Below are 26,531 nucleotides of genomic sequence, written 5' to 3'. Positions count from 1 at the left end.
AGGGAAGGTAGAAAATTGGATTCAAAACTGGTTAGAAGGGAAGAAACAGAGTAAGCGTTAAGGGCACCTTTTCAGCTCTCTGTGTATATCTGGATACAGGACTAGAGGGAGTGGTGTCCTAATCTGCAGACAATACTAGAACAGGAGGCACAGTAAATAATAAAAGGAGCAGAGGGAGCTGCGAGGAGATATTGCTAAGATGGTGGAATGGGCAAAAGGTTGGCTGATGGAATTCAACATCAGTAAACGTGAGGTGATACCTTTAGGTTAATAAATGTAATAATTATGCTTTGAATGGGGAAGGTGTGATGTGGAAGAGCAGGGTTGTGGGGCTCCGTTTCACAAGACATTAAAAGCAGCACCTCGAGTGGAAAAGGCCTTAAAAAGCTGATGGAATACTGGGCTTTAATGGCAAGAAGTATAGAATATAAAAGTCGAGCTGTAATGGTGAATCCACATAATACCTTGGTAAGACTGCAGTGTGTGGAGTTTTGGGCTCCACTCTATAGGAAGGATGTTGAGGCAATAGAGAGATACAGCCCAGATTCACTCAATTTTTCTATTGCCTTAACATCCTTCGATAGATTTGTGTTAGGTGGGGGTATGAAAAGGCAGGTGAATGACGTTGAGGTACAGATTAGCCATGATCTGATTGAATGACAAAACAGGCTCGATGAGCTGGAAGGCCTCCTCCTGTTCCTATTGCAAGGGGCGACAATGGCACGGGACTTTCTGCAATGCGCCCACAGTCAAATAGCCTGACAACATCCGCTGCTTACGCTCATGTATGAAGAATGGACACTTTAGCAAGGTACTGGAGCACAGTCAGTGTGTGTGGAACTGAAACACAGCACAAGTGAGGAGAGGAGAGATCAAAATAAAACTGTCGCAAAACACTGAATAAATGTAAACTGTGACAGTGAAAATCTTCCCAAACCCAAAGGGTAACAATTGCTCTATTCGCACATACGATTTCTAAAGCTCGAGCACAGCCTGTGGCTACAGGGAGGGAAAAGTCGGACTGAATTACTGAAGTTTTGTGGTGCATCTCTCCCACAGAAATCATGGCAGAAATTCTCAGCCCAGGCCCGAGTGAAATTTCCAACTCAAGCTCCCAGCTCCAGTCAGAAGGACAGGCCTGGGTGGGGGGAAAGCTTCTTGCTAACATTTCTAACCCATTTTATAGGCCTGTTTCATGATTGCATTCTTCTGTGACGTTGTGTGCGTTGGTCATGTAACAACGTGCATTTATACAGCGCCTTTAACCCTACCAAAAAATCAAAATACTTTGCAGAGGCACAATCAAAAAACAGGCCCCAAGCCAAAGGAGATGTTAGGAGGGATGACCAAAGGCTCACTGGAGGTGGGTTCCAAGAAGGGTAAGAGAGGAGGTGGAGAGGCAGAGGGGTTTAGCAAGGGAATTCCAAAGCGGGAGATCTACAACTGCCAACGATGAAGAAAAGTTTTATTTACAAGTGTTGCTTCCTGCAGTTTACATTAACCTGAGTGAAGGAGGAATTTGGTGCTCTAAAACAGCATTTGAACAATTTAATTGGTCATTTAAAAAAAAAAAATCATTGTCAGAATGTGGGCAACGCCAGCATTTATTGCCCATTCCTAGTCGTCCTGAAATAGCGGTTTAATACAACTGAGTGGTTTGTTAGGCCACTTCAGTCAACTACGTTGGTGGGGGGGGGGGGGGGGGGGGACTGGAGTCACAGATAGGCCAGACCGGGTAAGGACGGCAGATTTCCTTCCCTGAAGGACATTAGTGAACCAGTCGGGTTTTTACGACAATCCAACAGCTTCATGGTCACTTTTACCGAGACCAGCTTTTTATTCCAGATTTATCTTTCTCAAACTGCCATGGTGGGATTAGAACTTGCATTGTCTGAATTACTAGTCCAGTCACATCGCCACTTCACTACCGTGCCCTGGTTTGTGGTACTTGCTGGTTAATTAAATGGTAGCTCAGAAAAAACACTTTCTGTCAATTACCGAGTCTTCACTGGTACTTTTTGATTCATTCACCCAGTCAATTGGATATTTGGCAACTTAACAAACGTGGTTAATTGATCTAATTAGAAGACTTTTGTACAATGGACACGTAATGTGTTGTAGGCGCGATCCCTCAAACGCATGAGGCAACTGATGCAGACTACATGCAAGATTTAGAATTACATCGAAAGACATATTTGGGTAAGTAGTGACAAGAGCATTTATTTTAAAACAATTCAAGGATGCATAAGAATTACGCGATTTTGAAACTATACATACACAAATATAATGAATGGAGCGGTCTACGTTAGTGCTCTAAATACCCCAGTCCTCTTTTCTCCCCACCTCTGTGAGCAATGCTGGATCAGTCGCAATATTTTTAACACTCTAACCCTGACACATTGCACAATTTTCAAAGCATCGCTCTCACAGTTGCAAAATCCAAGAGGGAGAGAGCCCCAAGAAAACAATTGCCCCTCCCTGTAGTCCATGTCAATCAGAGTGCAATAGTGAAAACAAATGAGAATTCTCACTGAATGGCACAGAATCAGAACGCGACATCTCTCGTGCCCGACGTCTGGTCCACAAGAGGAACGCACGGTCACTTTAATGTTCTGCGGGATTTCAGCATCAAGGGCTCTTGAAAGGACCTTCAGAGCTCAAGAGCAGTGGGAATTGAGCGATTCTCACTGGTGGTTAAACAACAGCATCACTCAGACTCTGCTGTCACATCCTTTATCATGATCACCTCTGTCTGCAGTGGATAAATAGGCTTGGTGATAGAAGGGGTCGGGGTCAGAATAGCGAGTCTGTGCGACACACAATGCTATCGATTCCACTGGTACTATGGAGTAATACGAAGTTTAGCAGTCCCATGCCCCGCTCTTTGATCAATCCCCGACCACCCCCCACCGCAAACAATCTGCTGCTCCGGGAGGTTATTTAAATTCACAACACTCCTGGATGCAGCAGGTCTGTCGGTCTGCGCGATTACCTCAGTTGCCTGTGTCTCCTTATACAGCTCGCGCTGTTAAACTGCAGCTCTCTCTCAATCCCACCCTCCGCACTTGTAAAGTTAAGGACCAAAACAAGAGGATACAGCAGTGATTCCATTACCAAAGTGTGAATATTCTTTTGAAAGTTAATTGAAATCGAGAGGGGTGGGGGGCAGGAGGTAAACAGTTCCATTTCCATTCCGCTTAAAGGACTTGTTTAACCTGAAAGTCAGCGAGGAGACTGAATTGAGGATTTATGTCTTTAATGGTGGAAGTTTACAGGACTATTATGCACCAAGATTGAAGAGGATAAAAAGTTGTGAATATTGTGATGAGCAGGGAAGTTCTCCCCGGTGTCCTGGCCAAAATGTATCCATCAATCAACATCACTCCAATAATAGTGTGGAGCCAAGGGGCTAGAGAGTGAGGAACTTAAAGTAATTAGTATCAATAGAGGGAAAAGTACTTGAGAAACTAATGGGACTAAAAGCCGACAAATCCCTTCGACCCGACGGCCTACATCCTAGGGTTCTAACAGAGGTGCCTGCAGAGATAGTGGATGCATTGGTTGTGATCTTCCTAAATTCCCTAGATTCAGGAAAGGGCCCAGCAGATTGGAAGGTAGCAAATGTAACCCTGCAATTCAAGAAAGGAGGGAGAGAGAAAACCAGGAACTACAGGCCAGTTAGCCTGACATCAGTCACTGGGAAAATGCTGGAATCCATTGTTAAGGAAGTGGTATCAGGGCACTTAGAAAATCATAACATGATTAGCAGAGTCAACATGGTTTTATGAAAGGGAAATCATATTTGACAAACTTAGAGTTTTTTGAGGATGTAACTCGCAAGGTAGATAAAGGGGAACCAGTGGATGTAGTATATATGGATTTCCAAAAGGCATTCGATAAGGTGCCACATAAAAGGTTGTTAAGCAAGATGGGCACATGGGATTGGGGGTAATATAGTAGCATGGATAGAGGATTAGGTAACAGACAGAAAACAGAGAGGGATAAACGGGTCATTTTCCGGTTGGCCGGCTGTAACTAGTGGGGTACCGCAAGGATCAGTGCTTGGGGCCTCAGCTATTTACAATCTATATTAATGACTTGGATCAAGGGACCGAGTGTAAAGTATCCAAATTTGCTGACAATACAAAGCTAGGTGGTAAAGTAAGATGTGTGGAGGATGCAAAGAGCCTGTGAAGGGATATAGATAGACCAACTGAGTGGGCAGTAAGGTGGCAGATGGAGTATAATGTGGGGAAATGTGAGGTTATTCACTTTGGTAGGAAGAATAGAAAAACAGAATATTTTTTAAATGGTGAGAAACTTTTAAATGTTGGTGTTCCGAGAGATTTGAGTATCCTTGTTCAAGGAACACAGAATGTTGGCCTGCAGGAACAACAAGCAATAAGGAAGGCAAATGGCATGTTGGTCTTTATTGTAAGGGGGTTGGAGTATAAGAGTAAGGAAGTCTTGCTCCAATTGTACAGGACCTTGGTGAGACCACACCTGGAGTACTGGGCACAGTTTGGGTCTCCTTATCTAAGGAAGGATACACTTGCCTTGGAGGCAGTGCAACGAAGGTTCACTAGATTGATTCCTGGGAGGAGAGGGCTGTCCTATGAGGAGAGATTGTGTAGAATGGGCCGATACTCTCTGGAGTTTAGAAGAATGAGAGGTGATCTCATTGAAACATACAAGATTCTGAGGGGGATTGACAGGGTAGATGCTGAGAGGTTGTTTCCCCTGGCTGGGGTGTCTAGAGCTAGGGGGCATAGTCTCAGGATAAGGGGTCGGCCATTTAAGGCCAAGGTGAGGAAGAATTTCTTCACTCGAATCTTTGGAATTCTCTGTCCCAGAGGGCTGTGGATGTTCAGTCATTGAGTATATTCAAGGCTGAGATAGATAGATTTTTGGGCTCGAAGAATTGAGGGATTTGGGGATCGGGCAGGAAAGTGGAGTTGAGGTCGAAGATCAGCCATGATCTTATTGAATGGCAGAGCAGGCTCGAGGGGCCGTATGGTCGACCCCTGCTCCTAATTCTTATATTATCACTGAAAAACAGGCAATTAGGCCATCACTAAAACAGATTATCTGGTCATTATGTTACCACTGTTTGTGGGAGCTTGCTGTGCACAAATTGGCTGCCGCTTTTCCTTACATTACAACAGTGACTACACTTCACAAAGTACTTCATTAGCTGTGAAGTGCTCGGAGATGGTGAGAGGCTCTGTATAAATGCAACGTCGCTCTTTATTGATTGCCTTTGATTAAAGAGCTCAATTGATTCCAGACAAAAGCAGATCAGTGAGTGCTACCATTGCAGCAAGCCACAGTCCATTCGAACAAACAGGCCGTGGGTAATGAACTCCATTTACCAATGACATTACTTTTCAAAAGTGTCTTAGACCACCAATCGCTTTAGAAACACAAGGTTTTCTATCTTACAGCCCCTCCAATGAAACAGGGCCCAGGGATGAAGTGATGATTGGGAGGGTAGGATAGCCACAAATCTCTGCTCATCAAGCTGTTCTGCAATGAGGAACCGATTGACACGCTGCACCAGCCTCAATCCCCAACCACTAGTGTGCACGCTTGACTTGGGCCCTCTCCCTCCATCTTTCCTCTTCTGTTTACTATTAACAACCTCGATGTCCAATACCTCAGCCTCTGTTAAACCCACCTCTCTGCCTCAATACTTGCCAACATTTGACATCCCAAAATCTGGACCAGGAGAAAGTGGACAAAGCAAAAGGGAAATGGAGGAGACTGATCAGAGTCAGGTGCCAGGCTGGAACACAGATATAATAAAGGTCAGCAGTGGTGTGGCTCAGTGAATTAGGAACATTTGTTACTTTATAATTCAGTCTCGGCACGTGGGCCTCGCTGGCTAGTTGCCCTGAGAAGGTGGTGGTGGGCCTTCTTGAACCGCTGGTAGTGGTTTGATGCAATTGAGTGTCTTGCTAGCCCACTCTGAAGGGCAGTTAAGAGTTAACCACTTTGGTGTGGGACTGGAGTCACCTATAGGCCAGGCCAGGTAAGGACGCCAGGTTTCCTTCCCAAAAGGACATTAGTTGAACCAGTTGGGTTTTTAACGACAATCCGACAGCTTCATGGTTACTTTTACTGATCCCAGCTCTTTAAACTGAATCAACTTCTCAAACTGCCATGGTGAGATATGAACTCACGTTCGCTGGATCACTAGTCCAGTAATGTAGCTACTATTTGATAGGAGGCAGTTTTAAAAATCAGAGCACATCAGGTTAAATTGAGAGCGTGGTGTGCAATTGGGACTGTCCCAGAAAAAAAACTGATAGTTGACAAGAACACTTCAAAATGATGAGGGGTTTTTGACAGAGTAGATTTGGGGAGAAGCCATTTCCACTGGCGAGCGGGTCGGTAACCAGGGGACAGTTTTAAAGTAATTGGCAAAAGAACCAGAGGGGAGACGAGGAGAATTTTTTTTTCCGCAGCGAGTTGTGATCTGCAATGCGCTGCCTGAAAGGGCGGTGGAAGCAGATTCAATAGTAACTTTCAAAAGGGAATTGGATAAAGACTTGAAAGGGAGAAATTTGCAGGGCTGTGGGAACTAATTGGAGCTCTTTCAAAGAGCCGGCACAGGCACAATGGGCCGAATGGCCTCCTTCTGTGTTGCCTGATTTTAAGAATATGTCTTTCCGCCCCCCCCCCCCCCAGCTTCAATGCTAATCAGGTTACCTGCGAGCAGCCTTGAGAGAACATTTAAAAAAACAACACACCAACTTATTGGCAGCCCAGCCACTGGTGCTTCGTATTTTCACCAACAGAAGGAAGGGAATGCCAACCTAATGAGCAACTTGGGTGCTAACTGGTGACCTGAAGTCCACTGATGTCCTGGAGACTGGCAACATTCAGTAAAATGGGATCGAACAGACCCAGCTGAAGAGCTAGCGCAGGCACTGGTGTGATGGGCCGAATGGCCTCACCTCTACAAAACGTTAAAGTCGCGTAAATGTGGTAGTGAATCAGTAGTGTGCAAGCTCATGATTGAAAAGTCTCCACTCCCTCCAGAAACAAAACAGATTGCCAAACAGGACCGAAGGGAATATCTCTTTACCCATATATGTGTCAGCTGTGGCTCAGTGGGCAGCACTCTCACCTCAGAGTCAGAAGGTTGTGGGTTCAAGGCCCCACTCCAGGGACTTGAGCACAAAAATCTAGGCTGACCCTCCCAGTGCAGTACTGAGGGAGTGCTGCACTGTCAGAGTCCCGTCTTTCGGATGAGACGTCCCGTCTTTTCTCTCAGGTGGATGTAAAAGATCCCGTGGCACTATTCCGAAGAAAGGCAGGGGAGTTCTCTTCGGTATCCTGGCCAACATTTATCCCTCAACCAACATCAAGAGATTATCTGGTCATTATCACATTGCTGTTTGTGGGAGCTTGCTGTGCGCAATGTGGCTGCTGCGTTTCACTACATTACAACAGTGACTACAGCCAATAAAGCACTTTTGAAGGGTAAAGCACTTTGGGACATCCCAAGGTTGTGATAGGTGCTATAGAAATGCAAGACTTACTTTCTTTTTTCATATTAACTAAAGGTCATGTTAAACTTTGATGTCAGTCACACACACACCCTGAGATTATATGAAGAAAAAATGCAAGTCACAGTTATAAATTCTATGTTAAAAATGCTTGTAACTGCAAAGACTATTGGTGCTGGTGGGAGATTGGTGGAGCAGAGCTAGCCCATTCCTCCCCGGCAGCCTACACCCACCCTCTCACTGACCCTTGCTGCAGTAGCGATCCTTTTTGCCTTTCTTCCAACTATCCTGATGCCGTGTGCGACTAGTCACCTACACACTGCACGGTCTTCGAAAACCCAGAAACAGTTCGGTTCAGTTTTCCGGATGGGTCGACACTCAGTTGGTGAATGAGTGGTTTGAATAAACAGAGCCAGAAGGATTCGAGAATGTCCTAGTTTGATCCCAGTTCATAGAAACGCTAGATCTCAGTATAATCCCCATCCATTTTGGCAAACTAGCTCTGCATTTGCCAAGATTGACCTGCTATGGAAAAAGAGAGAATTTCTGCAGGAGTACCCACTCTTAGTGTTCAAAGAACTAATTTCAGCAGGTGGACCAGTTTTCTTTTTAGAATCTTAAAGCAGCATAGTAAAACACACAGCTGTGAGAGAACAGATACCAGGGGTGACGGCTGTTTGTCCCACCATCTCGGAGCAAGAGACCCTCTCTCTCTCACCCTATCTGGCCAGGTGCTCCTGGGGACAACGGGTTGGTAGAAGCGTGGGACTTTCTTCAGAGATTTCGGCTCCATTTACAAATGGAAATGAAGCGTCTATCTCCCTGAAGCATGTTCATTGAAGCCTCAGTATTCAGCAGCGAGCAGATCAAGACTGAACCTGCTCAGAAACTCACTCAACTGTGTCTCGAGAAAGCACAAGCTCAGTCTGCAGTGAAATGGTTTCATGCATTCGATACCCACCATTTTAGCTATATCTGGTCAAAGTAAATTCCCAGAACGTGCCGGGGGAACACTTGTGCTTTTCCCTGTTATTTATATCAAAAGCCAAGTCAGTGTTTTTTTTTTATTTTTAAAAAGTGCAACTAACTTCCTGCTGCTAAACAATTTACAAACGTGGCCAGATTTACAAATAACATGAGTTTACAGATTCTGGCTTTCCCACATTCCACGGGTCTGCTCCATCGTTCTCTAGCAGTAGCAACCAACAAAGACTGACACAATCGGGGAAAATGACACTCCCCGGGGACTCCCCTGTAAATACTGACACACTCCCGGGGACACCCTGTTAATACCGGCACATTCCCTGGGTACACCCTGTAAATACTGACACACTCCCTGGAGACCCCCTGTAAATACTGACACACTCCCCGGGGACCCCCTGTAAATACTGACACAATCCCCGGAGACCCTCTGTAAATACTGACACACTCCCCGGAGACCCCCTGTAAATACCGACACACTCCCCGGGGACCCCCTGTAAATACCGACACACTCCCCGGGGACCCCCTGTAAATACTGACACACTCCCGGGGGACCCCCTGTAAATACTGACACACTCCCGGGGGACCCCCTGTAAATACTGACACACTCCCCGGGGACCGCCTGTAAATACTGACACACTCCCCGGGGACCCCCTGTAAACACTGACACACTCCCGGGGATTCCTGCCCCAGCCACTATCTAAAGGAAGTGTTAAAATTGCAGGAAGTGTTTTTAATGATACACAAAAACAGAAATAAGTTGCCAGTTAGTTGGCCCCCAGGGGGAGGAAGCACAGGACAGTGACCGGGGCTGTCATCGTCCCGCTCGAGTCATTATGAATGACAGTGATGTAATGAAGTACGACTCCCCCTGGTCATTGAGGGAGTGATGGACTGACCCACACCCCCGACTTGTGAATGAGGGGGTGATGGACTGACCCACACCCCCGACTTGTGAATGAGGGGGTGATGGACTGACCCACACCCCCGACTTGTGAATGAGGGGGTGATGGACTGACCCACACCCCCGACTTGTGAATGAGGGGGTGATGGACTGACCCACACCCACCTGAGCAGTTTGCTAAATAGACCCATCTTTAAATGCAAGGTTGATACAGATCAATGACCCGAGAAAGTACTTGTCCATTTGGGATCTGCAATAAATAATCTATTGATAGCTGTTTTTTTTTTTTTTTGTTTACAAACTCTGCCTTTTAATTTTGGTAGAAATGTAAGATTTGTTTAAAGAATATTATTGAACTACAGCATAAAGCAATGTGTGCTGTATCTCTGAACACTGTCCGCCGTGGTGTATATTAAACAGCGAAGCTGCCTCTCGCAGAGAGCGTGACACACTCTCTGTACAGATCGACAGCTCACAGCTGGGCCTGGGCAGACAGTTCTCATTCGCTAGCAGTCTGCGGAGCCCAGCAGTGTAACCATTTTATATTTGAATTTTCTCGGTATTAATTCCTGCTCCGTGATCTACACGGGGCTCGACATTCCAGAACAGACAGAAAAACCAAATCCACGGATAGGAGAATACTGCTGATTAACAGCTCTGGTCATGACTGACCAAACACCTTGTAGAAGAGCTCCGGTAATACAGCACATTTCATCATATTGACGAACACACGGTGCTTCGTGAATCTGGATTCCCGTTGCACCAGATCCAACGCTGCAGACGAGGAATTTTCAGGCAATTTCATGGAGATGTCATCACTTTTCTTTAAGATATTTTGAAGAGGAGGATGATCCCATGGAAAGGCATGTGTATAAATCTGCTTTTGTTATCTCCAGTCTAGACCATTCCAATGTTCTCCTGGCTAGCTTCCTATCTTCCACCCTCCATAAACTGACTCATCCAAAACTCGGCTGCCCGTGTCCTAACTCGCACCAAGTCCCGTTCACCCATCACCCCTGTGCTCACTGATCTACACTGGCACCCGGTCCAGTAATGCCTCGATTTTAAAATTCCAATCCTCACAAATCCCTCCAGGGCCTCACCCCTCCCTATCTCTGCAAACTCCTCCAGCCCTACAACCCTCCGAGAACTCTGCATTCCTCTAATTCTGGCCTCTTATACATTCCCCACTTCCTTCGCCCCGCCATTGGCGGCCGTGCCTTCAGCCGTCTAGGCCCTAAGCTCTGGAATTATCTCACTGAATCTCTCCACCTCTCGATCTATTTATCTAGCTCTCTCTCGCTCTCTCCTTCAAACCTACCTCTTTGACCAAGATCTTGGGTCACTTGTTCTACTATCTCCCTCTTTGGCTTAGTGTCAATTTTTGTCTGTTAACTCTCCTGTGAAGCACCTTGGGACGTTTTACTATGTTATAAAGGTGCTATATAAATGCAAGTTGTTGTTGTATGGGCAATGCAGAAAAGGCACCAGCGGGTGAATGACAACAGAAGGTGGAGTGGCGCATCAGGCAAGCAGGTCACCAGAAGGATGTACTTTTGGAAAGACCTTCTAACTTGTAGAAATATATAATGTTGATAAAACTCTTTTGTACACGATCACAATTGTTGCCAAGCAGCACAATTATGAGCAATTTGCTGCTATTCTTGTGTTCTTTCTCGTGCTGTCTCAACAGGCTCCAACCTACAGCACTGTGGGCTTTTTGCCCAGTGATTTAATGTGCTGGCATTTAGTCAGTGGAAACCAGAACAAGCAATTGGTGATTTAAGGGATCAAGCCTGTTAATTCACACTCTGTCCATCCCCATTTGTCCACTCTGAATCCCAGATTAACACTGGCTCTGAAACTCTCTCCAGATTCCTGTCTTTATCTTGGAGAAATTTATGTTGTAGAAATTCACCACAATCCACTTCCAACTGTATAGCACGAGGCAGGAAGTGAAGCAATGTGGCTGCAGCTCCTTCACTCTGCCACATACACTGCCCCTATAGAATAGGACAAACATTCTTCAAAATTACTTGATATGATTAATCTATAGGCTACCCCCGATATTTCAGCATAGGCTTCTTTGCACTAAAACTTAGAATTACCCAATTATTCGAATTAAGCAACATAAGTAAGATAGGAAATTAGTGCTTGATTATCAGATTAAGCAACTGAATTTAGAGGAGACCGCAGACAATAGTAGAGTTATGTAGCGGTTCGTGTACATCGCCACTAAATAATCGAGTTCGATTTCGACGAACTATAAATAAGTTGTTTATTTACAGGAACAGGTTAAATACAACAGGTAAGGTAGCAGGTAAGATGGCTGACTGTAGGAGCACCGTGGTGTAGGTCTTTCCCCAGCGGGGACGCCACGAGGACTGACTAGAAGTTTCCCAGCTCAACTGCCAGCAGGTTCCGAGCTCTACTGTTGGAAGGTTCCGAGCTCTGACGTCATGACGCAGAGTACAGGAGAGAAGCCTGAGTATAGTAACAGACACATACAGTAAGGTAAGTTAAAGGGAATTATGTATCTCAATGTAAGGGACAACCAGTGGTACCGCCACATAGGCCCCCCCAGAATTCGCTTTAACGAAAGTCCAAGGATGAGATGGTCTGACGAGCTGGTGGTCTCGGCGGTCGTGCTGTCTCGGCTTGGCGAGCGAGTTCCGAAGATGCTGCTCGTGAGGGGATCCGTACGCGCATCGTGGCGAATAAAGTGCATCCGTCAGGCGAAGGATCGTGGAGACGTGCGAAACAGCAGGCCTTGTCAGAGTGACGGGCAGGTTGGGCGGACGCGGGCGATGACTCTGTTGATGTTGGAACAAGTCCTTGTTATAACGAACTCTGCAGGAACGCCAAACAAATGTTCCAGAAGGACTTGACAGGTGAGGTGAGTGAACTCGCCGACAGGTGAGCGAAACCTTCAGGAGGCTGGAACACGCAGAACGGTGCGTGACATAGTGCTACGACATTAACACAACAGAGGGTGAAGAGTTACTGCGTTAACCTGTGATCGGTGAGGCTAGCAACTTTCACGTGGCTGATCGCGGCCGCAGGATGCCCGTTGGACCCGTCCTCGATGTGTGCAGCTTCAGTAGACGTTTACGTTTGTTAAAGGGAAAACTGGAGAAAGGACGGCAACGTTCCAGGTTGTTGTTGCTTTCAGGAGGGGTTAACTCTGCCTGGAGGGCGGCAACACTTGTAGATTTAGGAGAAAACAGCCGGGAGGGCGGCACGCCTTTTGTTCACGCCGAATCGTGTAGTAGGTAACACAACCAGCAGGCTGAAGGGCTGGTGCGTCGTCGGCGGAGAAGGAGTCGTCGTTTTTCACGAGGGATGGGTCCTCGTGGTTCGCAAGGGATGGGTCCTCATGCGCGAGGAGTGGGTCCTCATGTTTCGCGGGGGTGAGTCCTCGTGGTATCCCCGCAGGGCGCGCTCCAATTTTGTGGGCCCAAACATGCTGTACCCCGCGCTTGAAGAGATGTATACTTGCTGTTGCTTTGGACGTACGATCCGTGTGGCGGTAGGAAAGATGAGTACGGGGACCATAGGCAAGTGCGTGGTCGGCGCCGCATCGATGTTCTCGTCGAACGGGGCTTCTACCTTTATAAAGCACGAGGGAGACTGTGGCTCCCTGGATTGCGGTAGCGACAGCAAAATGGCTGGTGCTTCCATGGCGTGCTTCTTTTGTGAAAATTGTTCACAAAAAAAAAAGGGGTCCAGTTGAGTTTTGTCCGTCTCAAACGGGATCTGCTCCAGGCTGCGCTTACCTTGCGAATACATTCGCAAAGACGGGGTCGCCTTTGGAGGGATCGGTGTTAGGCGGTTGTTGTTCCGTGGTTGTTCGTCAGTTGCGCGTCGTTCGTCTTGTGGGAAGACGAGGTTCAGGCGCGCGTTGCTACCGTGAAAATCGTTCACGGATACGGGTTCACCAATTGTAGTGTTGGAATTGATGAGCTCCCGTACTCACGTCGGTGGGTCACCAATGTAGCGGTTCGTGTAGATCGCCACTAAATAAGAGAGTTTGACTTCGACGAACTATTAACAAGTTGTTTATTTACAGGAACAGGTTAAATACAACAGGTAAGGTAGCAGGTAAGATGGCTGACTGTAGGAGCACCGTGGTGTAGGTCTTTCCCCAGCGGGGACGCCACGAGGACTGACTAGAAGTTTCCCAGCTCAACTGCCAGCAGGTTCCGAGCTCAACTGCCAGCAGGTTCCGAGCTCAACTGTTGGAAGGTTCCGAGCTCTGACGTCATGACGCAGAGTACAGGAGAGAAGCCTGAGTATAGTAACAGACACATACAGTAAGGTAAGTTAAAGGGAATTATGTATCTCAATGTAAGGGACAACCGGTGGTACCGCCACAGTTAGAACAAATGTCCGGCAGCAGGTGAAACTTCAGGGCAGGAGCAGGCCATTCAGCCCCTCCAGCCTGTTCCGCCATTCAATGAGATGACATCCTTTGTGGCAGTGACAGAGGTAAGCTATCCCTCCTCGTCCTTCTTGACTTGTCTGCAGCTTTTGACACGGTTGAGCACTCCATCCTCCTCCAACGCCGCTCCACCATTGTCCAGCTGGGTGGGACTGCACTCGCCTGGTTCCATTCTTAACTATCTAATCGTAGCCAGAGAATCACCTGCCGTGGCTCCTCTTCCCGCTCCCGCATCGTTACCTCTGGGGTCCCCCAAGGATCTATCCTTGGCCCCTCCTATTTCTCATCTACATGTTGTACCTCGACGACATCATCCGAAAACACAGCGTCAGTTTCCACATGTACGCTGCTGACACCCAGCTCTGCCTCAGCACCACTTCTCTCGACCCTTCCACGGTGTCTAAATTGTCAGACTGCTTGTCCGACATCCAGTTCTGGGTGAGCAGAAATTTTCTTCAATTAATTACTGGGAAGATCGAAGTCATTGTCTTCGGGCCCGCCACAAACTAATTTCCCTAGCCACCGACTCCATCCCTCTCCCTAACATCTGTGAGGTTGAATCAGACTGCTCGCAACCTTGGTGTCATAGTTGACCTTGAAAAGAGCTTCCGACCACATAGCCAGGCCATAACCAAGACCGCCTATTTCCACCACCGTAACATTGCCCGTCTCCGCCTCTGCCTCAGCTCATCCACTGCTGAAACCCTCATCCATGCCTTTGTTACCTCTAGGCTTGACTATTCCAACACACTCCTGGCTGGCCTCCCACATTCCACCCAACGTAAACTTGAGGTCATTCCAAACTCAGCTGCCCGAGTCCTAACTCGCACCAAGTCCCGTTCGCCCATCACCCCCCCTGTGCTCGCTGACCCGAGTCCTAACTCGCACCAAGTCCCGTTCACCCATCACCCCTGTGCTCACTGACCCGAGTCCTAACTCGCACCAAGTCCCGTTCGCCCATCACCCCTGTGCTCGCTGACCCGTGTCCTAACTCGCACCAAGTCCCGTTCACCCATCACCCCTGTGCTCGCTGACCCGAGTCCTAACTCGCACCAAGTCCCGTTCACCCATCACCCCTGTGCTCGCTGGCCCGAGTCCTAACTCACACCAAGTCCCGTTCGCCCATCACCCCTGTGCTCGCTGACCCGAGTCCTAACTCGCACCAAGTCCCGTTCGCCCATCACCCCTGTGCTCGCTGACCCGTGTCCTAACTCGCACCAAGTCCCGTTCGCCCATCACCCCTGTGCTCGCTGACCTACATTGGCTCCCGGTTAAACAGCGCCTCGATTTCAAAATTCTCATCCTTGTTTTCAAATCCCTCCATGGCCTCGCTCCTCCCTATCGCTGTAATCTCCTCCAGCCCACAACCTCCCCCCAATCCCCCACCCCGAGATATCTGCGCTCCTCTAATTCTGCCCCCTTGAGCATCCCTGAATATAATCGCTCAACCATTGGTGGCGGTGCCTTCTGTTGCCGAGGCCCTAAGCTCTGGAATTCCCTGCCTAAACCTCTCCGCCTCGCTACCTCTCTTTCCTCCTTTAAGACGTTCCTTAAAACCTACCTCTTTGACCAAGCTTTTGGTCACCTGCCCTCATTTCTCCTTATGTGGCTCGGTGTCAAATTTTTGTCTTTTAACACTCCTGTGAAGCACCTTGGGACGTTTTACTATGTTAAGAGGTGCTATATAAATACAAGTTGTTGCTATTGTTGTTGTAGGTCATGGCCGATCGGTATCTTAACTCCATTTACCCGCCTTGGTTCCATAACCCTGGCCTAACAATCTCAGTTTTGAATTTTCCAATTGACGCCCAGCCTCAACGGCTTTTCGGGGCTGTAATCCGATCGCGTGCTTCAACTACTGTTTGGAAACAGCTCGAAGTGAAGCTTCACTCTGACTGTGTGCGGTATCAGCAGAACCACCCTCCTGCGCTGGAATGGGTTAACACCCGGATTGTGCAGCAGCAGCTTTCGGTGAAAACACCACACAAAATAACGGCAGCATCGCGAGAAGAAACGGTAAAGAGGGAGATGGGGAGCCAGTGGCAAACCAGTATTTGGCCTAATAGTTCTCACCAAGAAAAAGACTTGCATTTATATAGTGTCTCACAGCCAATGACAATGAAGCACCTTTAAAGTGTAGTCACTGTTGCAATGGTTATTTAGTGTTGATTGACCCAAATTCAGTATCTTTAATGAAGAATGTGCCTCTTAGCAGGAGTCCCACCATCAAATGCTTACTTCCTACTTTATGGTTACACTTGGTATTAGTAAGCACTTCCTGCAAGGGTTAAAGTGCAAAGAGAGGTTTGTTTATCACTAGGCTGGTGATTCATTGTTCTTCTGCGAGATGACAGTATCTGTTGATAGGTGCGTTCCAAGCTCTGCTACAGCCTTGCCTTCGCGCTCGGGCTCTCACACTTATTCAGGTACTCCTGATGTAACATTAAACAATCAGCCAGGCAGGAACTACAATGGACGTGTTTATAGCCCCAATCCTCTGTGGTTTCTGATGATTCCTCAGCACAGTAACAGCTAAAATCCCGCGCTCCCCCTCTGGGCTCAGTTACTGCAAATGCATTAGTATTAACGTAATGGTCAGGAATCCCTCTGCCAAGGCACCTCTGGTGGGCTAATGACCTCACTGCACCAACACACATCCCACTGTCCTACTTCCTGCTCATTCCAAAAGTTGATTCCAAACTGTTCAATGCATTCGGCCTGCAGCACAGACAAATCTAAATCTATACAGTAAACATTAAATGAATGACATCCAACAGGACCAGCACTTCAAAAAGGAAAAGCACTCCAGTATCCTGTTCCAATGAAGGGGAGGCAGTCAGCCATGTACAGGAGATAGAGGGGGCTATGTGGACAGTGCAGTGTTTGGCAAATCAAATACAGTACAAATGTCAGCTTAGACACGTCCTTATCTCATCAGCTTTTTAATCTGCCTTTTAACGTTAGTTATTCTGAAGTAAAATCCTACATATATTTCAGAGAATCCCAACGAAGGCTGTATATATTTTCTCAATCTACTTCACAACACAGCAGCACGGTGGCATAGTGGTTAGCACTGTTGCCTCACAGCGCCAGGGACCCGGGTTCGAATCCGGCCTCGGGTGACTGTGTGTGGAGTTTGCACATTCTCCCCGTGTTTGCGTGGGTTTCCTCCGGGTGCTCTGGTTTCCTCCCACAGTCCAAAGATGTGCGGGTTAGGATGATTGGCTATGATAAATTGACCCTTAGTGTTAGGGGGATTAAATACGTGGGGTTACGGGGATCGGGTGGGATATGCGTCGGTGCAGGCTCGATGGGCCGAAATGGCCTCTATCTGCACTGTGGGGTTTCTGTGATTCTGTGAATGTAGGACACGCAGCCAGCAAGAGAAATTATTTGCAGTAAAAGCAGGCAGCTGTCACAAAATGTTAACTCGTATGATTTTTTAGATTAAAGGCCATTTGTTTGAATAAGATGCTGTCACGTTGGTCTCTGTGTAGCAACCAGTGAGTGCGAACAGGGTATTCAGTTTGGGTCCTGTATGCCTCCGGCACTACGGTTACTCAAGGGGAGGCGAGGAGAGCCAAGCTGAAACGACACCGTTGACTCACTGGCATGCAAGAGTCTTCTGTCACCGTGCAAGGTTGGGGTTGAGCTTGCCGAGGCGAGGGGGAGGCCACGGACCCCATTCCTACGAGCGCCAGTTCGAGGCTAGGTCAACCAACAAACAACACTGGGCCCTTGTGGGTCAATAGCCAGAGAACACCCACATGGACTGAATGGGCCGAATGGCCCGTGGTGTAACGTGTAACTTCTGCGCCTCAGGAACTGCCTCCACTCTAGCTTGGTCAGTCAGTGCAATCATTTAAAAATCACATTTATCCCTCGGTTTAATATTTTCTGCACGTTAACAGTAACTGGTGTTGTAGCAAAATTAGAGTCAAAAATCAGACAGAACATTTATACATTTTACAAAATGACAGTCTCTCACTGCTCTGGTTTATTAATTGCAACACAATTACCGTCAGATTAGATATTAAGTTTGTTAGATGAAACATTCTCTTTAGTGGCTACTAATTATTTAAGCTTGTGGTAAAGGCCCAAATAAAGTCTTAGTTCTACATAAATGTCGTTCCATTGCCCACTGTACCACCTCCATCACCTGCCCTGCGTGATCTCCCCACCCAAACTATATTCATGCATCTCATCTGCCTTCTTTTGCGGCCGTAGGTTCAGAACTCTAGTCATTCCACAGAACGGCCCTGCTCTCCTCGTGGGAACTTTGTTTCTAGCCCTCGAATCAATACTAAATGGTAAACAAAAACTGCAACAGTTGTGGAGGGCCGTCTCTGTATCCAACCGTGTAAATATTCAACCGTAAGCTCAATGCATTTTAAGTGATTATAATGTTACTGTATATATAGAAACAGATGCTATATTATATATAACAAATCACAAGCTCAAACTCCCTCACACACACCATGCTGTAAAGCACCAATCAACTCTAACAAATTCCTATACTGAAGTTGATGTCAGGCTGATCATCAACAATCTGCCCAGTGCCCCCGACACTGAGGGGGTATCACAGATCAGGGCTTCTGAGACGCCCAGGCCGTGCTGGCAAATCTCCTGCCCCTGTCCAGTCAGAGCTGGGACACTCACTACCAATAACCTCCTCCCTGTGCTGGCGACATGTTAGTGACAGGTACAGGTGAGGCTCCCTGCGCTCCATCTGATAGTGGGGAGTATTCACCCTGAATCACCCCCCCTCTCTCACACTGTGTCTCCATGCTCCCTCACACTCCCATTGCTCTCCTCCCCTCTCACAAACACACTCCTTCACTTCCTGCTTACCTTACACATCCTTTTTCTCCCTCACGTGCCCTCCCTCCCCCGCAGTTTCTCACACTCCTTTCTTCCCGACTCCTTCCCATTCCCTCAAACCTCCACCCACAGGTGCTCCCCGCTCACCCATCCATGGGTTCTCCCTGCTCACCCACCCACCCACGGCTGCTCCCTGCTCACCCACCCACCCACCCACCCACGGCTGCTCCCTGCTCACCCACCCACCCACGGCTGCTCCCTGCTCACCCACGGCTGCTCCCCGCTCACCCACCCATGGGTGCTCCCCGCTCACCCACCCACCCACCCACGGCTGCTCCCTGCTCACCCACCCACCCACCCACGGCTGCTCCCTGCTCACCCATCCATGGGTTCTCCCCGCCCACCCACCCACCCATGGCTGCTCCCCGCTCGCCCACCCACCCACCCATGGCTGCTCCCCGCTCGCCCACCCACCCACCCATGGCTGCTCCCCGCTCGCCCACCCACCCACGGCTGCTCCCCGCTCGCCCGCCCACCCACCCACCCATGGCTGCTCCCCGCTCGCCCGCCCACCCACCCATGGCTGCTCCCCGCTCGCCCACCCACGGCTGCTCCCCGCTCGCCCACCCACCCATGGCTGCTCCCCGCTCGCCCACCCACCCATGGCTGCTCCCCGCTCGCCCACCCACCCGCCCACCCACCCATGGCTGCTCCCCGCTCGCCCACCCACCCATGGCTGCTCCCCGCTCGCCCACCCACCCACCCACGGCTGCTCCCCGCTCGCCCACCCACCCACCCATGGCTGCTCCCCGCTCGCCCACCCACCCACCCATGGCTGCTCCCCGCTCGCCCACCCACCCATGGCTGCTCCCCGCTCGCCCACCCACCCACGGCTGCTCCCCGCTCGCCCACCCACGGCTGCTCCCCGCTCGCTCACCCACCCACGGCTGCTCCCCGCTCGCCCACCCACCCACGGCTGCTCCCCGCTCGCCCACCCACCCACGGCTGCTCCCCGCTCGCCCACCCACCCACCCATGGCTGCTCCCCGCTCGCCCACCCACCCACGGCTGCTCCCCGCTCGCCCACCCACCCACCCACGGCTGCTCCCCGCTCGCCCACCCACCCACCCATGGCTGCTCCCCGCTCGCCCACCCACCCACCCATGGCTGCTCCCCGCTCACCCACCCACCCACCCACGGCTGCTCCCCGCTCACCCACCCACCCACGGCTGCTCCCCGCTCACCCACCCACCCACCCACGGCTGCTCCCCGCTCACCCACCCACCCACCCACGGCTGCTCCCCGCTCACCCACCCACCCACCCACGGCTGCTCCCCGCTCACCCACCCACCCACCCACGGCTGCTCCCCGCTCACCCACCCACCCACGGCTGCTCCCCGCTCACCCACCCACCCACCCACGGCTGCTCCCCGCTCACCCACCCACGGCTGCTCCCCGCTCACCCACCCACAGCTGCTCCCCGCTCACCCACCCACGGCTGCTCCCCGCTCACCCACCCACGGCTGCTCCCCGCTCACCCACCCACGGCTGCTCCCCGCTCACCCACCCACGGCTGCTCCCCGCTCACCCACCCACGGCTGCTCCCCGCTCACCCACCCATGGCTGCTCCCCGCTCACCCACCCATGGCTGCTCCCCGCTCACCCACCCATGGCTGCTCCCCGCTCACCCACCCATGGCTGCTCCCCGCTCACCCACCCACCCATGGCTGCTCCCTGCTCACCCACCCACCCACGGCTGCTCCCTGCTCACCCACCCACCCACGGCTGCTCCCCGCTCACCCACCCATGGGTGCTCCCCGCTCACCCACCCACCCACCCACGGCTGCTCCCTGCTCACCCACCCACCCACCCACGGCTGCTCCCTGCTCACCCATCCATGGGTTCTCCCCGCCCACCCACCCACGGCTGCTCCCCGCTCGCCCACCCACCCACCCATGGCTGCTCCCCGCTCGCCCACCCACCCACCCATGGCTGCTCCCCGCTCGCCCACCCACCCACCCATGGCTGCTCCCCGCTCGCCGGCCCACCCACCCACCCATGGCTGCTCCCCGCTCGCCCGCCCACCCACCCACCCATGGCAGCTGCCCGCTCGCCCACCCACCCATGGCTGCTCCCCGCTCGCCCACCCACGGCTGCTCCCCGCTCGCCCACCCACCCATGGCTGCTCCCCGCTCGCCCACCCACCCATGGCTGCTCCCCGCTCGCCCACCCACCCATGGCTGCTCCCCGCTCGCCCACCCACCCATGGCTGCTCCCCGCTCGCCCACCCACCCATGGCTGCTCCCCGCTCGCCCACCCACCCATGGCTGCTCCCCGCTCGCCCACCCACCCATGGCTGCTCCCCGCTCGCCCACCCACCCACCCATGGCTGCTCCCCGCTCGCCCACCCACCCACCCATGGCTGCTCCCCGCTCGCCCACCCACCCATGGCTGCTCCCCGCTCGCCCACCCACCCACCCATGGCTGCTCCCCGCTCGCCCACCCACCCACCCATGGCTGCTCCCCGCTCGCCCACCCACCCACGGCTGCTCCCCGCTCGCTCACCCACCCACCCACCCACGGCTGCTCCCCGCTCGCCCACCCACCCACCCACGGCTGCTCCCCGCTCGCCCACCCACCCACCCACGGCTGCTCCCCGCTCGCCCACCCACCCACCCACGGCTGCTCCCCGCTCGCCCACCCACGGCTGCTCCCCGCTCGCCCACCCACGGCTGCTCCCCGCTCGCCCACCCACCCACCCACGGCTGCTCCCCGCTCGCCCACCCACCCACCCACGGCTGCTCCCCGCTCGCCCACCCACCCACCCACGGCTGCTCCCCGCTCGCCCACCCACCCACCCACGGCTGCTCCCCGCTCGCCCACCCACCCACCCACGGCTGCTCCCCGCTCGCCCACCCACCCACCCACGGCTGCTCCCCGCTCGCCCACCCACCCACCCACGGCTGCTCCCCGCTCGCCCACCCACCCACCCACGGCTGCTCCCCGCTCGCCCACCCACCCACCCACGGCTGCTCCCCGCTCGCCCACCCACCCACCCACGGCTGCTCCCCGCTCGCCCACCCACCCACCCACGGCTGCTCCCCGCTCGCCCACCCACCCACCCACGGCTGCTCCCCGCTCGCCCACCCACGGCTGCTCCCCGCTCGCCCACCCACCCACGGCTGCTCCCCGCTCACCCACCCACCCACCCATGGCTGCTCCCCGCTCACCCACCCACCCACCCATGGCTGCTCCCCGCTCACCCACCCATGGCTGCTCCCCGCTCACCCACCCATGGCTGCTCCCCGCTCACCCACCCATGGCTGCTCCCCGCTCACCCACCCATGGCTGCTCCCCGCTCACCCACCCATGGCTGCTCCCCGCTCACCCACCCACCCACGGCTGCTCCCTGCTCACCCACCCACCCACGGCTGCTCCCTGCTCACCCACCCACCCACGGCTGCTCCCTGCTCACCCACCCACGGCTGCTCCCTGCTCACCCACCCACCCACGGCTGCTCCCTGCTCACCCACCCACCCACGGCTGCTCCCTGCTCACCCACCCACCCACGGCTGCTCCCTGCTCACCCACCCACCCACGGCTGCTCCCCGCTCACCCACCCACCCACCCACGGCTGCTCCCTGCTCACCCACCCATGGCTGCTCCCTGCTCACCCACCCATGGCTGCTCCCTGCTCACCCACACACCCATGGGTGCTCCCCAGTCACCCACCCACGGGTGCTCCCTCCACCCTCACTCACCGTTGGGTCCCCATCGCTCCAGGCTTTGCTTCACTTGCTCCGGGCTCAGCCCCGTGTTCTCATTCACCGCGAAGTGAGCCAGAACTTCCTCCACCGTCTTGCTGTGCGCCTTCTCCATGCTGCCGGCTGCCTCCCAGTGCCGGCGGCTCCCCGATCTCGCAGCGCTGACTCGGGCTCGGTGTGTGTGTGAGAGAGAGAGAGACTGAGTGAATGCTGCGCTCACTCGGCTCGATCAGCTCCGGCTCCTCTGCCCCAGCCGCAGGTGTGCTGGGCTCGGCTAGTGTGGAGGGTGGCCCCGCCCCTGCCCCAGGCCACGCCCCCTGGACCTGGCCCCGCCCCGGGCCCTGCCCACGCCCCTGGATCTGGCCCCGCCCATTCTGGCGCTGGCCCCGCCCCCTCCCGCTCTGCTTGCCCTGAGCCTGTGCGCCGCTCTGATTGGCTCCCGTCCTGCGCGGGTCACATGACGTCATGGAACTTTAAAACAAGCCCCGCCCCTTTCGCTGAGTATGACGTCATCTAAATGTGGCTGCAGCCACCCAGCTTGTGATTGGCTCTCACTCCAACAAACTCTCTCTCTCGCTCGCTGCCTCCTTGTTGAAGCTGAGCTGGAGCCAGGCTTGCTGCCCACTCCCTGTCTGGGCTCACAATCACCAGCTCCTCACCGGCACGGTGCTCACCGTGCCAACACACAGCCCTGGCACAGGGTCCACTGTCTCGCTCGCAATGTCTCTTCATTTCCTATCTGCTGAATCCTAAATTTTCCTTAATTTATCATGCTTTTGTTTGTACAGATCTCTCCCGAGCCTGTTTAATGACCCACATTTTGCCCTTTCTACAGGTCTGCATTATCACTGATGATACTTCATTATGTCTAATCGTTAAGGAGTCTACAGGTCATTTAACACATTAACCCCCTCTCTGTGACTGGGATTGTCTGTTCTCTCCACTACCATTTTCACTGTTTTTCCAACCCTACTAAGAGACCTATTTATCGCTCAATCTTCAGATATAACAAAATGGGCACAGCTGAAATATCAAAGCCTGTCTTTCTTTCTCCAGATGCTGACTGACCCACTGTATTAAAGAAATAATTCAGAATTCACAACAAAAATGCATTCCCTTAAGGAATAAAATCCCCACGGAAAAAATGGTCCAACTATGGCTAACAAGAGAAGTTAAAGATAGTATTAGAAAGGAAGAGGCTTAAAATGTTGCCAAAAAGAGTAGTAAGCCTGAGGATTGGGAGGATTTTAGAATTCAGCAAAGGAGGACCAAGAAATTAATAAAGAGAGAGAAAATAGACTATGAGAGTAAACTAGCGAGAGACATAAAAACAGACTAAAAGCTTCTGTAGGTATGTAAAAAGGAAGAGATTAGCAAAAGTATATGTGGGTCCCTTACAGGCAGAGACAGGAGAAATTATAATGGGGAATAAGGAAATGGCTGAGACATTAAACAAATACTTTGTGTCTGTCTTCAAGGAAGAAGGCACAAAAAACAGTTTGGAAATAATGGGGAACCAAGGGCCTAGTGAGAATGAGGAATTAAAGGAAATTAGTATTAGTAAAGAAAAAGCACTGGAGGAATTAAAGGGACTAAAAGCTGACAAATCCACTGGACTTGATGGTCTACATCCTAGGGTTTTAAAAGAGGTGGCTGTAGGGATAGTGGATGCATTCGTTTTCATCTTCCAGAATTCCTTAGATTCTAGAACGGTCCCCACGGATTGGAAGGTAGCAAACGTAAATCAAATCAAATCATGGAGTTATGGGGATAGGGTGGGATATGTGTCGGTGCAGGCTCGATGGGCCGAAATGGCCTCTATCTGCACTGTAGATTCTGTGATTCTGTGATTCTGTGAAATCAAATCAACTTTTATTGTCATTGTTAGTGCACAAGTGCAGTAACCCCGCTATTCAAGAAAGGAGGGAATTATAGGCCAGTTAGCCTGGCATCAATAGTAGGGAAAATGCTAGAATCTATTATTAGGGAAGTGGTAACAGGGCACTTAAAAATCATAATATGATTGGGCAGAGTCAACACGGATTTATGAAAGGGAAATCGTGTTTGACAAATCTGTTAAGAGTTTTTTGAGGTCGTAACTAGCAGGGTAGATAAGGGGGAACCAGTGGATGTGGTGTATTTGGATTTTCAGAAGGCATTCGATAAGGTGCCATAGAAGAGGTTATTAAACAAAATTAGGATCCCATGGGATTAGGGGTAATATACTAGCATGAATTGAGGATTGATTAACAGACAGAAAACAGAGAGTAGGAATAAACGGGTCATTTTCGGGTTGGCAGGCTGTACCAGGGGTACCGCAAGGATCAGTGCTTGGGCCTCAGCTATTCACAATCTACATCAATGACTTGGATGAGGGAACTGAGAGTAATGTATCCAAGTTTGCTGACGATACAAAGCTACGTGGGAAGAAGGATGCAAGGAGGCTGAGAAGTATATAGACAGGTTAAGTGAGTGGGCAAGAACATGGCAGAAGGAATATAATGTGGAGAAATGTGAAGTTATCCACTTTGGTAGGAAAAATAGAAAAGCAGAGTATTTTTTAAATGGTGAGAGATTGGGAAATGTTGGTGTTCAGAGGGACCTGGGTGTCCTTGTACACGAATCACTGAAAGTTAACATGAAGGTACATCAAGCAATTAGGAAAGCAAATGGTATGTTGGCCTTTATTACAAGAGGATTGGAGTATAAGAGTGAAGAAGTCTTACTGAAATTATATCGGGCCCTGGTGAGACCACACCTGGAGTATTGTGGACAGTTTTGGTCTCCTTACCTAAGGAAGGATATACTTGTCATAGAGGGAGTGCAACAAAGGTTTACCAGACTGATTCCTGGGATGGGGGGATTGTTCTATGAGGAGAGATTGAGTAGACTAGGCCTATATTCCCTAGAATTTAGAAGAATGAGAGGTGATCTCATTGAAACATGTAAAATTCTTACAGGGCTTGACAGGGTAGATGCAGGGAGGATGTTTCCCCTGGCTGGGGAGTCTAGAACCAGGGGTCACAGTCTCAGAATAAGGGGTCGGCCATTTAGGACTGAGATGAGGAGAAATTTCTTCACTCAAAGGGTTGTGAATCTCTAGAATTCTCTACCCCAGAGGGCTGTGGATACTCAGACTTTAAGTATATTCAAGACAGCGATCGATAGATTTTTGCATATTAACCGAATCAATGGATATGGGGATAGTGCAGGAAGGTGGAGTTGAGGTGGAAGATCAGCTATGATCTTATTGAATGGCGGAGCAGGCTTGAAGGGCCATATGGCTGACTCCTGCTCCTATTTCTTATGTTCTTATTTCCAGCATTTTCTGTTTTTATTTCAGATTTTCCTTTTTATCTGACTGGAAATTAAAACTTGGTGTATTTAATTTTGTATGCGGAGTCGGGGGTCAGTTTGTGGATGTTATTTATATTTTAAGCCTCTTCTTGCCAGCCTATTTTGATTTGCAATCACATCACCCAACTCTCAGGCATTCACTTTCACACATATGCTGATTGCTCTAGTTCTCCACCCCTTCTCCCAAACCCTTGACTGCCTCCATGCCATCAGACTATGTGTACTACACCAAGTCCTGGATGAGTCACAACTTCCACCAACTGCACATTCGGAATATTGAAGCTATCATCTTCAGCCACTACCACAAGCTCCGCTACATTGCCGCTGATTCCATGGTCCTCCCTGCCCAGTCTATCAGGCTGAACTCGACCGCTCATAACCTTCTCAATCCTGGTTACCTTCCAGCCTCCATAATCTTGAACTCATCCAAAACTCTGCTGCTCGAATCCTTATTTTGTATTCATTTATGGGATGTGAGCATTGCTGGCAAGGCCAGCATTTATTGCCCATTTCTAATTGCACTTTAGAAGGTGGTGGTGATTCGCCTTCTTGAACCGCTGCAGTCCGTGTGGTGAAGGTACTCCCACAGTGCTGTTAGGGAGGGAGTTCCAGGATTTTGACCCAGCAACGATGAAGGAATGGCGATATATTTCCAAGTCAGGATGGTGTGCGACTTGGAGGGGAACTTGCAGGTGATGATGCTCCCATGGGCCTGCTGCCCTTGTCCTTCTCGGTGGTACAGGTCGCGGG

At 51.1% G+C, this 26,531-nt stretch overlaps 1 protein-coding gene and 1 long non-coding RNA gene across 4 annotated transcripts in view; one reads left to right on the top strand and one right to left on the bottom strand.

The window, feature by feature from the left end:
- Positions 1–26,531, top strand: part of atp2a3 (ATPase sarcoplasmic/endoplasmic reticulum Ca2+ transporting 3) — an 824,766-nt gene that overhangs the window by 61,182 nt on the left and 737,053 nt on the right. The gene's annotated exons all lie outside the window — the stretch shown is intronic.
- Positions 11,661–22,703, bottom strand: LOC147102033 (uncharacterized). Of its 2 annotated transcripts, none has more exons than XR_015073199.1 (2): positions 22,422–22,703; positions 11,661–14,274 (listed from the first exon to the last, which is right to left on the bottom strand). It is a non-coding gene; the product is annotated as an uncharacterized LOC147102033 (long non-coding RNA). The 2 variants fall into 2 exon arrangements; XR_015073200.1 differs by having other exon boundaries at positions 11,661–13,687.

Source organism: Somniosus microcephalus, chromosome 22, assembly GCF_052327205.1.
Source record: "Somniosus microcephalus isolate GS21.2 chromosome 22, FLI_Smic_1.0, whole genome shotgun sequence".
NCBI classification, from domain to species: domain Eukaryota; kingdom Metazoa; phylum Chordata; class Chondrichthyes; order Squaliformes; family Somniosidae; genus Somniosus; species Somniosus microcephalus.
This window is presented reverse-complemented; position numbering and strand designations above follow the sequence as displayed.